Source organism: Prionailurus viverrinus, chromosome C1 (genome assembly GCF_022837055.1).
Source record: "Prionailurus viverrinus isolate Anna chromosome C1, UM_Priviv_1.0, whole genome shotgun sequence".
Classification (NCBI taxonomy): Eukaryota; Metazoa; Chordata; class Mammalia; order Carnivora; family Felidae; genus Prionailurus; species Prionailurus viverrinus.
Genome location: NC_062568.1, coordinates 76555836 through 76567925, shown reverse-complemented (window position 1 = coordinate 76567925; position 12090 = coordinate 76555836).

The following is a 12090-nucleotide window of genomic DNA, read 5'->3' as shown; positions in this document are numbered from 1 at the left end:
TTCTCTTGCTCTGTTAGGAGGGATGTGGCTGGAGGAGGGCCAGCATAGGGCCTCCTGGAGCATAGGTCAAAGGTTGTATTTATTGTCTGACAGCTAGGCAAGGCTTTATTTGAGGGGTTAAATGAGGAAGGCCTAAGAAATCCCACTGGCTAAGAAATAGGTTCACTTGTAAAGCCTGTGAGGCATGGAGTGTTGTTCCTCTGTTTTCCATTTTTGCTGAAGGAGCGCTCCCTGCCCTTGAGAAGCAATCCTCAGGAGGTATGAGGAGGGCAAAAATGCTCTGCTGTTTCCAAGTCAACCAAGAGTTCTAAATAGTACACACAAAGCTCTTGAGATTTATTTTAGTAAACTTTGAAGAGCTGGGTAATGCCATGTGAGTCTGAAGCTTTTAGATTTTTGAGGGGAAGAGCTTTGCCTCTTAAAATTGCCAATACATGGTATAACACTTTTTAAGTATGTTTTGATACAAAATGTTTCATTACAAATAAAATCTGAGAAGAAATACCTAAGAGAATGGTGCTTATTTGTGTTTATGTGTTTGATAGGTTTTGTTGTTGTTGTTGTTTCGTTTTTGGCAAGCTGAGATAAAAGAAATGTTTCACCCGGTTTCTAAAAGATTTCTGTTTCACAAGACTTCTGGTGGTTTCATTAAGTTAGAATTTTTAAGTACTCTCCAAACACATGGTCAGGTAGCTTAGAGAAGGGTCACATGTGAAAGACTTAGAGTCTTAGAACAAAATGTAGTGCTGTCCAGACCGATGTTTTATCTTCTCTAGGCTTGAGTTTCTGATTATTGGGCAGCACTTAGCAATTGAAAATGAGACCATCAAATTTCCAGGATCAAGGCTGAAAACCATGGAGGGTCAGAACAAATGAACTTACCGGGTCTCAAGAGTGGGCATGTCCCCTTTCAGTGAGTGAAAGCCATGAATCCAGTTTCATAGATTGTAGTAGATGATGACCAGGACTTGATTGAGGTTACTTTTGGTTCTGTTTACTGTGGATTAAAGCACATGAGCAGTATGTGTATGAATGAGAACATGAGTGGACAATGCCTTTAGTTGCTCATGAAGAGTTACTCAGGATTCAGCGGTCAATGCAGAGGAATCTTGCATGGGAGGAAAATCCCAGAACCAAGGGTTGGCTGCAGTTTATACATTAGCTCTCAGGAATCTACCCAGTTTCCTCAGTCGGTTAAATGTCCTACTCTTGGTTTCGGCTAAGATTGTTATCTCCCAGTGTTGGGCTTGCACTGACAGTGTGGAGGCTGCTTGAGATTCTGTCTCTCTCTCTCTCTCTCTCTCTCTCTCTCTCTCTCTCTCTCTGTCCCTCCCCTGCATATGTGTGCTCACCCTCTCTCAAAATAAACAAACAAACATTATAAAAAGAATCTACCCAGTTTCTAGTAAGAAAACCCTTGCTGAACCACACTTTTGTATTCTGTTCCTCACAAAGGCATCAGTCCAGCAACAGGTTTGGGCACATCACCTCTGTGGCCAAGCCCATTCTCCATGCTTCTTTTTTGTCATGGCAGTACCGTGATAGTGCTGCTAAGACAGAGTAGACCTTTGGCAAGTGTGAATTTTATTCACAGATGACCCCAGAGATGCCCAGGTATCTATGTCTGACTTCATGGAGGCCTCCTTCTAGGTCCTGCTGTGTTCAGAGCTGAGTTTGATTTGTTTATCTAGGACAACCTAATTCAAACATTTAAAAAAGGGCAATACTCTTCTGCTGTCCTTTATTTTCTATTGCACTGGATTGGAGGCTGGATTGATTCACCCATGTACCAAAGAGGGTACTCTTTGGACTGTGGGAATTTATGTAAGCATGCCTCATAACCCAAAGGAATTTTAGTTCTCAGTGACTTTAAATGTAGCATTTCTGGAGGTGGAGCTAAAGTCTATGATACCGAACAACCACAATGCAATTAAGCAGTCAAGACATACATACAAAAACTGACATTATGGTGCCTTGTGAAATAAATATGGGACATGTGAGTGGCATACACTAGGTGATATGAAGGTTTCAGAGGGGAAGAGAGGTCTGAGAGCTGGAGGCACTTTCATGCTTTGTTTTTTGTTTTGTTTTGTTTTGTTTTTGAGAGAGGCACTTTGGAAGGGCTGAGGTCTGCTAAGTATTGAAGTGAGTGGAGGTGGGGGTGAAGGAGAGCACAAGGAATGGGGAAGAGCCCCTCAAGAGAACAGCATGGATCAAGGTGGGAAGTTAAACTGAATAGCACTTATTGGCAACCAATGATTGACCAGTCATACTATGGAAGACTTTATCGTTAGAACTCTGTGATATAGTCAGTTCCCCTTCAGATACAGTGAGATACTGTTGGTTTAGTTTTTGAAGTATTTTCAAGTAATTTTCCTTCTCCAAAAGTTTTATAAACAGAAAAGTGCCATCAGCAGGTTCTGGGCTAGAGCTACCTCCTCTGACCTCAGGATCAGTCAAAATTCATGCCTGCAGAGCAGAAGGATGGATCCCAGTGACTCTTGTGTTGTTTGCACAATTTCTGCTATAGCCTCTGATCCATGCCATGCCCTGAGGGCTGCCTTTGGAAGGCAGCCATCCTCTTGCCCCTTGAGAAAGAACTCAGCCAGTGGCCAGTCCCATATTCCATACGGTAGGGAGGGAGGAAGGAGAGAAGGAAGGGAAGGGGGGCAGAGAGAGAGACTTGTTCTGATTTCATTCTTTCATATAGCATTCTTTACATGAAATAACTTTTTCTATGAAATAGGTTATTTTCCCTAAAAAGCACATTTCTTTGGTTATCTAAGTGGGAAATTGGATTTATTTGAAGGCTTTGTAGTTCAGAGTGATAAGTACAGTAACACTTTATCTGATCCCTGATGTCTAATTGTGTGGGGGCAGCAATGTCTGCTTGTGGAGAATAACTTTGTAGTTTCCCTTGGGAAGAAATGCATCCCTAAATGGGTTAATTCAGCTCAGCTACATTATCTTTTTAATGTTAGAGTAAACAGCTTTGGCTTCTGTGTCCTAAAAAGCTTCTTTCAAGTGCACCATGCATCTAAATAGCCTCTTGGATTTATTGTTTATTCAGCTGAAAATCAAAATGTTATTGGCAACTGAATGAACTCCAATCTAATGAAACAAGGTATTTCTTTATTGGTGAAAGCTTTATCTAATTGGTGTATGTGCCCTCATAATTAAAGGAGTATTGTAGAAAATCACATGTGGAGAGAGAACAGGGGAAGGTCCTATGGGGTCAAAAATCCTATTCATGTTGTATATCTAGATGCTTCACAAAGAGTTACTCTCACTAGTGTTTTCTGCTATTCCCAGTGACTATGGAGTTTTGCCTCATAAGTAACCACACAGTTATTGTCTATGTCTGAGCTGTCTTAGTGAGGCAAAGATCAGTGTTTAGTGTGGAAAGTTCTGCCAGGACAACTTAACAGCCAGCCCACCTAGGTATATCCTCCTGAGCTGTATAGGAGAATGGGGCAGTGTTCCTCAGGTTAATTTGGATAACAAGGGCTGGTCTACCTCAGAAGGAATGAGAAATTTCCCCATTCCTGTTACCCATATTTCTAGAAGGATGAAGTGCAGAAACTTGACCTTATGTGCACTTACCTCTCCCATTACCATTCAGATCATTATCTCAGTCTCATTGACCTTCCTATCGAGAATAGACCTCAATGCTAAGAATATCAGCATTCACTTGCCTTCACTCTTGATCTCCTTGACCTCTTGATCTTCTGCTATTCCCACCAGCTACAAAGGACACTGGGAAACAGCAGCACATACAGCTAATAGTTCTGCCTTGTCACTTTAGTGTATTTTTTTTTTTTCCTTCTTGTTCATGGGCTGCTGGCAACATACAGAGTATGTCACAAAACTAATCCTAGAGCTTTAAATGAAATGTATTTAGCTACTTCAGTGGAACCTTCCAGGCAGTGCTTTTGCTTTCTCTTTTTAGTTCCCCTCTCACATTCTGCTGAGTCCTGGTTCCCAACTGTCTTGCTTTCTGCATGCTCTGTGAGCCTGGCCATCATCCTCTGACTGTAGAGTTATCTTGAGCCTACTTTACTGTTGTGAGTGAGGGAACCTTCTCTTCCTGAATATTCTCAGCATCTTCAACCATTTTCCACTCTTGTCTTCTAATCCCTAGGAAAGAGGCATCATTCTGCTTTATCACTAGTCTCAATCTCATTGCCTCCTGCTTCTGCTGGGATCTCACTCTGCTGGTTATTCCCTTTAAATTTTACTTTAATATGTACTCCAGAGCTACTGGACATCTCCCTCCATTTGACAAACATTCTCAAGTTGCTATTACCTAAAAGCAAACAAACACAAACTGAACAAGTGGTCAAAATAACAAACTCCCCTGGACTCCTTGACTCTGAGACCACCTCTTCCCTTTGCTTTTGCTAACAAGCCTCTTAGTCTGCACCTGCCATCTTCACCTCTTTGACACTCACAAATGCCTTGAGATCTGGCTTCCAACCTCAGTATTCTCCTCAAAATTGGTCTCTTTTTGATCACAGACATCTGTTAGTCTGTAACTCAAATTACTTCCTCTGAGTTCTTAACCTCCCTACTCTCTCTGCACTCTGAGGCACCTTGGCCATCCACATTGCTATAAGCTAAATGTTTGTGTCTCCCCCCCCCCCCCCCCACCACACAAATTCAAATGTTGAGGCCCTAATCCCCATTGTGATGGTATTTGGAAGAGGGGCCTTTGGGAGGTAAATAGATCAAGAGGGTGGAGCCCTCATGAAGAGGATTAGTGCCCTTAAGAGAAGAACCATGAGAGAGGTGATGGCTCCTTCCCCATGTGAGAATATAGCAAGAAGGCAGCCATCTGCAAACTGGAAAGAGTCCTCACCAAGACCACAACCATACAGGCACCTTGATCCTAGACTTCCAGACTCTAGATCTATGAGAAATATATGTTTGTTGCTATGGCATTTGGTGACAGCAGCCCAAACAGACTAAGATACAAATCTTAAAATTTCAGTGATGCTGCATGTTCCTATGCTTCTTTGACTTTTTCATTACTACTATTAAGATCTGCCCTTTGGTCCTCTTCCTTCTTCCTAAATGAGGATGCTCTTTCTTCTTGGTCTTTCTCATTTCTCTCTCTGACTATAATCTTTCTCTAAGTGATCACATTACTCACATGAGAAAAACATACTTCTTAAAAAATGCCTCCACACTTTCTGTCACAGTAGTGACCTTTCTCAGGCCTGCATCTCTAGTTGTTTGCTACATATTTTCACCTGCAGGGTGACCCATTGACTCAGACTCAAACTCAACGTGATGAAAACTGAGCTCACTATTTTTCTCTCTATTGCTACTTTAGTTCATACTTTTATCACTGGTTTTCAAGAATACAATACCTTCCTAATTGGTTGCTCTGATTCCCAGGTCCCCAGCTCATAATTCATACATACGTGAATACATTTTTAATGAGATTAGTTTTTGAACTTTATCCTGTTTAAAAATTTTCTGTAGCAGCTATTACCTACTGAAGTAAACCTAGCCAGAACCTTCTTTTAAGACACTCTGTAATGTGGATATATCGTATCTCTTCAAGCTTATTCTTCTAAAACACTCTACAAATTCCCTACGCTACAGATAAAACTGACAACTAAAGTTTCCATGAATATGCTTTGTACATTCTCTTCTTCATTTCAATAAACTGATATGCAAAAATGATTAATAGTTTATTTTTAAAATGGATACCAGTGGATTCACCCTTATGATTTGAAATCATGAACTCAGAGATGATATCTATCCCTAAACTGTCTCTCAACATAGTTAAGATAAAGGGTGATGTTGTAAGTTATTTGCCTTTGGTCATAACTAGATTGTTTTTCTATATATGTCTTCTCCCCTAAGGATTGCAAGCTCCTTGCAGACAGTATATGACTTAATCTTCCTTATATCTTCGAAAATATGAAGAATCCACAATACATATTCCATATGTATTTGTTGAAAGAATGAGTGGATAGTTAAAGAATAGATATTGTATATACTGTCCTTTGAAACAATGTATCTATTATTTATCATGCAAGCCTGGTTTCCCACTCCCAAATGAAAACTCTGTGGTAAACATTGGGAAGCCTAGATAAATGGAAATTAAGCTGCTCCCAAGTATATCTGATGATTACAAGGCACTGTGTGATGCTTTTCGCATTTTACCTTCCAGCTTAATTTTCATCTGGAAAGCAATATCCTATGAATGACTCTAGCAGGTTAGATGCCAGCTGGGGGAATTTTGCCATTTATAGCATGAGCCATTAAGCTTTTTTACAAAAATTTCAGGTTTTTTTTTTTGAGGCCGGTGATAACCACAAGGATAATGTGCGTTCTGTGTGCCAAAAAAATGTGAATTAATGAGGTAAAGGAAGCATTTATCTCTTGAAAATGACCAGAGAAGTTTTGCCAAATCTCTTCAAGTTGTCTCTTCTCTCTTGGCATTTTCTTGGAAAGATTAAGGCCTGGTAATGAGAATCGCATGTGATTAAAGAGACCTTTATGAACTGATACAGGCCTTACATGGCCTCAATTAAGGGGTTTGGGGTATACTGGAAGTTGACACAATCTTTGAGACACATCCAGAATATATATTAAAATGCAATCAATGAAAAATATCCAACCCCTAAAGTAGGTCTACACAACCAATGTAAAGTCATGTGGTGTGTATGTGTGTGCAGCCAGGCACCTGGAAATGATAACCCTGAATTATATCACAATCCTCTGCTTTTCATTCACTAGACCCCCCCCCCTTTCTCTTTCTGTGTGTGTGTGTGTGTGTGTGTGTGAGAGAGAGAGAGAGAGACAGAGAGAGAGAGAGAGAGAGAGAGAGAGAGAGAGAGAAAGGGAAATTAAAATGCTGAAAATAAGGAAACATTCTAGAGAAAAGCCTATCCTGGTAAAAACTGACAAAGGCTGATATATTTAAAGTAAAGATCCTGGATGACTGAGGATGTGGTCAGTCCTCTGGGTGATTCTTACTCTTAGAATAAGAAAGAGTTTCAGGGCTTTGTGCTCTCTGCTCTGGATAGTTTATATCCATATAACTAGATAATAGACTCTGTACTTGGGGTCCACATACAATTTTTCTTATGCTCACTGTCTTCAACTTTTAACACATGCATGACAAAATACAGATACTTTTTGCTCTGATTTCCTAGGCCAAATAGTCCCTCATCCATGTCAACAAATTTACTTCTGCCCAAAAGGACATGGGACAAGTGGAACTCTTTAGGTAGTTTTGTTTGTTTTGTGGTCTTTTGGAAACCATCACTCCCAGGTAGCTAGGACATACTCTTTCATTCTCTTTAGGACTTGATTTTGCTTTATCTCTTTTTTCCCCCTCTGTATCAGATTTTCTCTTATCTCAACTCTTTACCTTTCCTGTTCTTTCTTCTGCTTCCTTTGTTTTCAGCTATATAATTCCAGATGCCTGGAAGTTAATGTGGCTTGTTAAATATTCTCTGCACAGAGCCTGGAGAAAAGTGCTATATATGTCATGAAAATAATGATGAGGAATCAAATTCCTGTCTGTGCTTTTGCCACTTACTGGTAATAAGTTATGTAATAATGTACTAAATGATCAATTGGCAGCCTGGTGGGGTGAATGCACTTCTCTAAGTGCCTTGTGAACACCCTGGGAGAGACTTAGGTATGAGGAAGAATAAAAACCAATAATACATGTCAGCTGTGATCCACTCGAGAATTCACGTCCTAAGAAATTTCAATGGAAAAATGTAATTTCTCATCCAAGATGGCATTTGATTTGCATTCAAAGAGGGATACTTTTCTGGTCTGGTTGCTCTGGGAGGGAGTTCAAAGCTCAGGAAACCTTTTACATCCTTAATTTTGGTTCATTTCCCATTGCCTGTGAATGCTTACTAAATTGATGGCACTCCCTGAAAGGAGAAATGAGTTAAGAGCAAAACTGATCTGGCTGGTGCCTCTGAGAGCTTCCATAGCCCAGCATCACCCAAAGTGTCCCCTACCTGGAACTCAGCTCAGAGTTCCTTCAAATAGTGAATATCCTGATCTTCCAACCTATGTGTACAAAAAAGAAAAGCCTGTTACCTGTCACACATTGATAATCCCAAGCCCCAGAGAGATACAAAAGCACAACTCCTGCCCACAAGTTGTCTACAATTTTGTTGAAAAAATATATATTCACATTGAAAAGCAATGTCAATCTATAACAAAATTAAGGAAATATGCACCCAAAGACTAGGAAAATTAAGACCCGTACAGGCTGCAACTCTTAGAGGGAAACTTCAGGGGAGTGGTATGACTTTAGGTTGGCTTTGAAATAAAAAAAAAAGGGGTGGGCTGTGGCTACACTGGCCAATATGGTGTAGTGGGGAGAGAAGGGACTTTGGGAACAATTTGTCCTGGTTTGAATTCTGGTGGCCACATCCAGGCTGTGTGACCTCAGACTTGTTGCTAAACCACTCTGCCTCTCAGTTTTCTCCTGCCAAAACTGTGCTGAGATGCATCATCGGTGCTTTTTAAGTCACAGATTGAATCGATGGGAAGAATGTGGAAGGAAGGCACTTGAGGCAACTGGAGGAGTTGAGCAAAGGTGGGGAGCATAAGGAAACAACACTGAGGGGGGTGGAGAAAAGGCTACTGATTGGCTAGTGCAAAAGTTTATCTGTACAGGAGTTAAAATAAGGTTAGATTACGGAAGAAAATAGAAAACGTGTAGGTCAAATGTTCTTGAGTTATTTTGGTTAACCAGAATGTAGTTAACCAGAGCACTCAGTTCTCTGCCGTGAGGGGCTTTATTGTATGAATTGGCATGCTCTTGATAATGCTCCAGGTCTCAGTGTACCTGTCACCTCCTGGAAAAGCCTTCTCTGATCTTCCAAGTCTGGGTCGTGTGTGTGCACTCCTGTTATGCTGCATTTCAAGTGCACTTCCTATGCTGCCTCTCACTCAACATGGGTGTGTTTCTTGAAGACGGGTCAGATGTGCCTGTCATTTATTCATATGTGACTTATTAAACACAGCATAGGTGCTTCGTAAATATTGGTGGATGGAGAAAATAAAGGAGAAAGAAAGAAAAAGGGAAGGGAGAGGGGGAAGGAAGAGGTAACTAACCCAGAAGGTGGAAGTTAAGGCACTTCTGGCGTGATGAGGACAAGTGCTTTCAAAGCTGGGTGGTCAGCAGGGAGTGGGAGTTGACCTTTGGCAAATCCCTGACTTTGGCTTTTGTTTAAAACAGGCAAGGAGTTTAACTTTCCAATGCCTAATTGATTCAGAGACACTCTACAAATGCCAGGCAGAAGTGCATTTTCCTTAAAAGCCCTGCTCCTCTCTTTTCTGCAGCTATTTTCAATAGCTTAAGTGCAGCTGCGGAGAGAAGGGAAGTCAACAATTCACATAGTCATTTCTTAAAAAGAGTGAGCAACCAGAGCAGACCACTTTCAGAAATAACTATTTTGCCAAACCTCCACCCCTCAATTATACCATTTATCGCTAATTCTAAAATATTTTTTTTCATATTTTAACATCTCTGCAGTCAGGATGCATTTTTTAATCAATGGCATATTACAGTTATAAATGGTTGTGGTTTTTCTTTCTTGGTCATAAATAAAATACTTTTGCTTCTTTTTTTTTAAATTTTTTTAACGTTTATTCATTTTTTTAATTTTTAGTTTTTTAACGTTTATTTATTTTTGAGACAGAGAGAGACAGAGCATGAACGGGGGAGGGTCAGAGAGAGAGGGAGACACAGAATCTGAAACAGGCTCCAGGCTCTGAGCTGTCAGCACAGAGCCCGACGCAGGGCTTGAACTCACGGACCGCGAGATCATGACCTGAGCCGAAGTCGGGCGCCCAACCGACCAAGCCACTTAGGCGCCCCAAACGTTTATTCATTTTTGAGAGAGAGACAGAGCATGAGTGGGGGAGGGTCAGAGAGAGAGGGAGACACAGAATCTGAAGCAGGCTCCAGGCTCTGAGCTGTCAGCACAGACCCCAATGCGGGGCTTGAACTCACAGAGTGAGAGATCGTGACCTGAGCCAAAGTCGGCACTCAATTGGCTGAGCCATCCAAGCGCCCCTACTTTTGCTTCTTTAAATCAGTAATATCTTAGATAAGATGAAGAAAGTGAGGGCTCAGCTAATTTAGAATTTTCTGAAGGCGATCCTGTGATTTGGTAACGGAGCGGGGATAAGAACCCTGGTCTTATTCTCCATGTGTGACGCTGCTCCTGATTGTGCTCCCTCCTCTCTCTTAATAATCCCACATGTCAAAAACTGCACAAACCTCCTGGTAAAATTGCTTTTCTCTCTCAGCTACAATAAGCAACTCCATTCCAGGATTGGAAAAAGATCACTTAGGAAACCTGAAGAATAGGAGTTTATGATGATCAGTGTGGGATGTAGAATCATTCACTGTTGATCTGGTTCTGTGAAGATGCTTGCCACCAAATTGGTTCAAAGAGACTCAGTTCCACCCCTGTGAACCCAAGGGACGCAGCAGGGACACCATGGCAACGTAGATTTCCATCATTGTTCTCCTGCCTCTTCTCAGCCCTGAGGGCCTGTATAATGAGACCTTGACTGGCCTGGACTGGATCAAATTGTAGTGCGTTTTGTTGTTCAGTGACTGTTTGGATTTTAATGCCATCATGCCCTGGATGGCCTCGCCTGACAATCTGGAAGCCTGAGGGAAATAAGTCTCTTTATATTATGCATGATTTGAGGGTCCCAGAGTCAGTCATCTCTGCTCCAAATAATGAATGGGCAAATACAAGTCTCTGTAAGGAAGGAAGATTTGGAACCCTGAGGTTTTGGTCACAACTATTCACAGTGAGTATCTTGCTTCAGAACACTCATTCGGTTACATTTAGCTGGTTCCTGCATGTATATATTATCATGGTTTCACAAAAAATAGTTTATTTCTCATTCCAGAATTTTCTACACTCAAAGAACATTGGGTCTTGTGTGCTTGTCATTTTGTTTCCAGGCTACTTTGTGGAATTTGTTCTGTTAAGTATGTGGTTGAAGAAAAATTCCTAGAATTTGCCTGGACTTGATCATTAGATTGTTGGGGTATTTTCATGGGGCTCTTGTACAACTTTTAGTTCATGGGGCCTTGAAAATATCACGGTTGGTCTGTTACACCATGATAGCAGTCTATGAACCTTGCTCTCTGGCTGCATCTACACCACTACAATTCTCCAATTCTCTAGAGAATTTAGTAATTCTCTCAGGATTAGACTTTATCTTTATGGTTCTACAAGAGAATTAAATTATCCCTCAAGCAATCAACTAATTTCAAAAAGCAAAAAAGGGAATTGAATTAGAAGTGGGATTTAGAGACAGTTAAATTAATTAAATAAAAATGTTGAGACCTAAAATAAATGAATAAAATGTTGAGACATGAGTCAAAGATAAAAAAACAAACTTATGATCATTCATATGGTGGTCATCACTTGTACACATTTACTAAATAGTTACTTCTTCTAAATAATAATATAGCTAACATGGGAGCACATCTATGTGTAAGAGTTAAGTTGTTGGGACTTTATTTTCTGAGTTGGGATTTAGAGAACCTGACTAACTGGTTATATAGACATAGAAATTAGAGTAGATTCCCACTAATTTTTTTTTTTTTTCTGACTAGGTCTGATTTTTTTTCTTTTACCTGGGAAATCTCTCTTATCAACTTCTCTCCTCATTAGAATGGACATAATCAAGATTTTGCATGATCCCATTTTTCTGGTCATAGTCCAGAGATTGACAAAAGATTCAAGTTGGGCCTATCAGGTTCCCTTCCTTAGGAAATTTGGAATTGGGCCAAAAAAACTCATTGGGTATACCTGCGGCATATAAACTCGGTACCTGCTGGCTGCCTTGCTTTCCTTCGTATGGTTATCTGAAAGAGAGAGAGAAATATGGAGCTGGAATTGACTAAATGATATATGTAAAGGGGAGCAGAGATGAAAGACTGGAGGTCTTTCGGATTGATGGTGTCAGAGGCCCTGTCCTAAAGCTCAGTTTATTTCCTGTCCTTGTAGCCTCCTGGTATTTTTCATTTTATTTTTCTTACTTAATCATGAGTGGGTTTCTGTA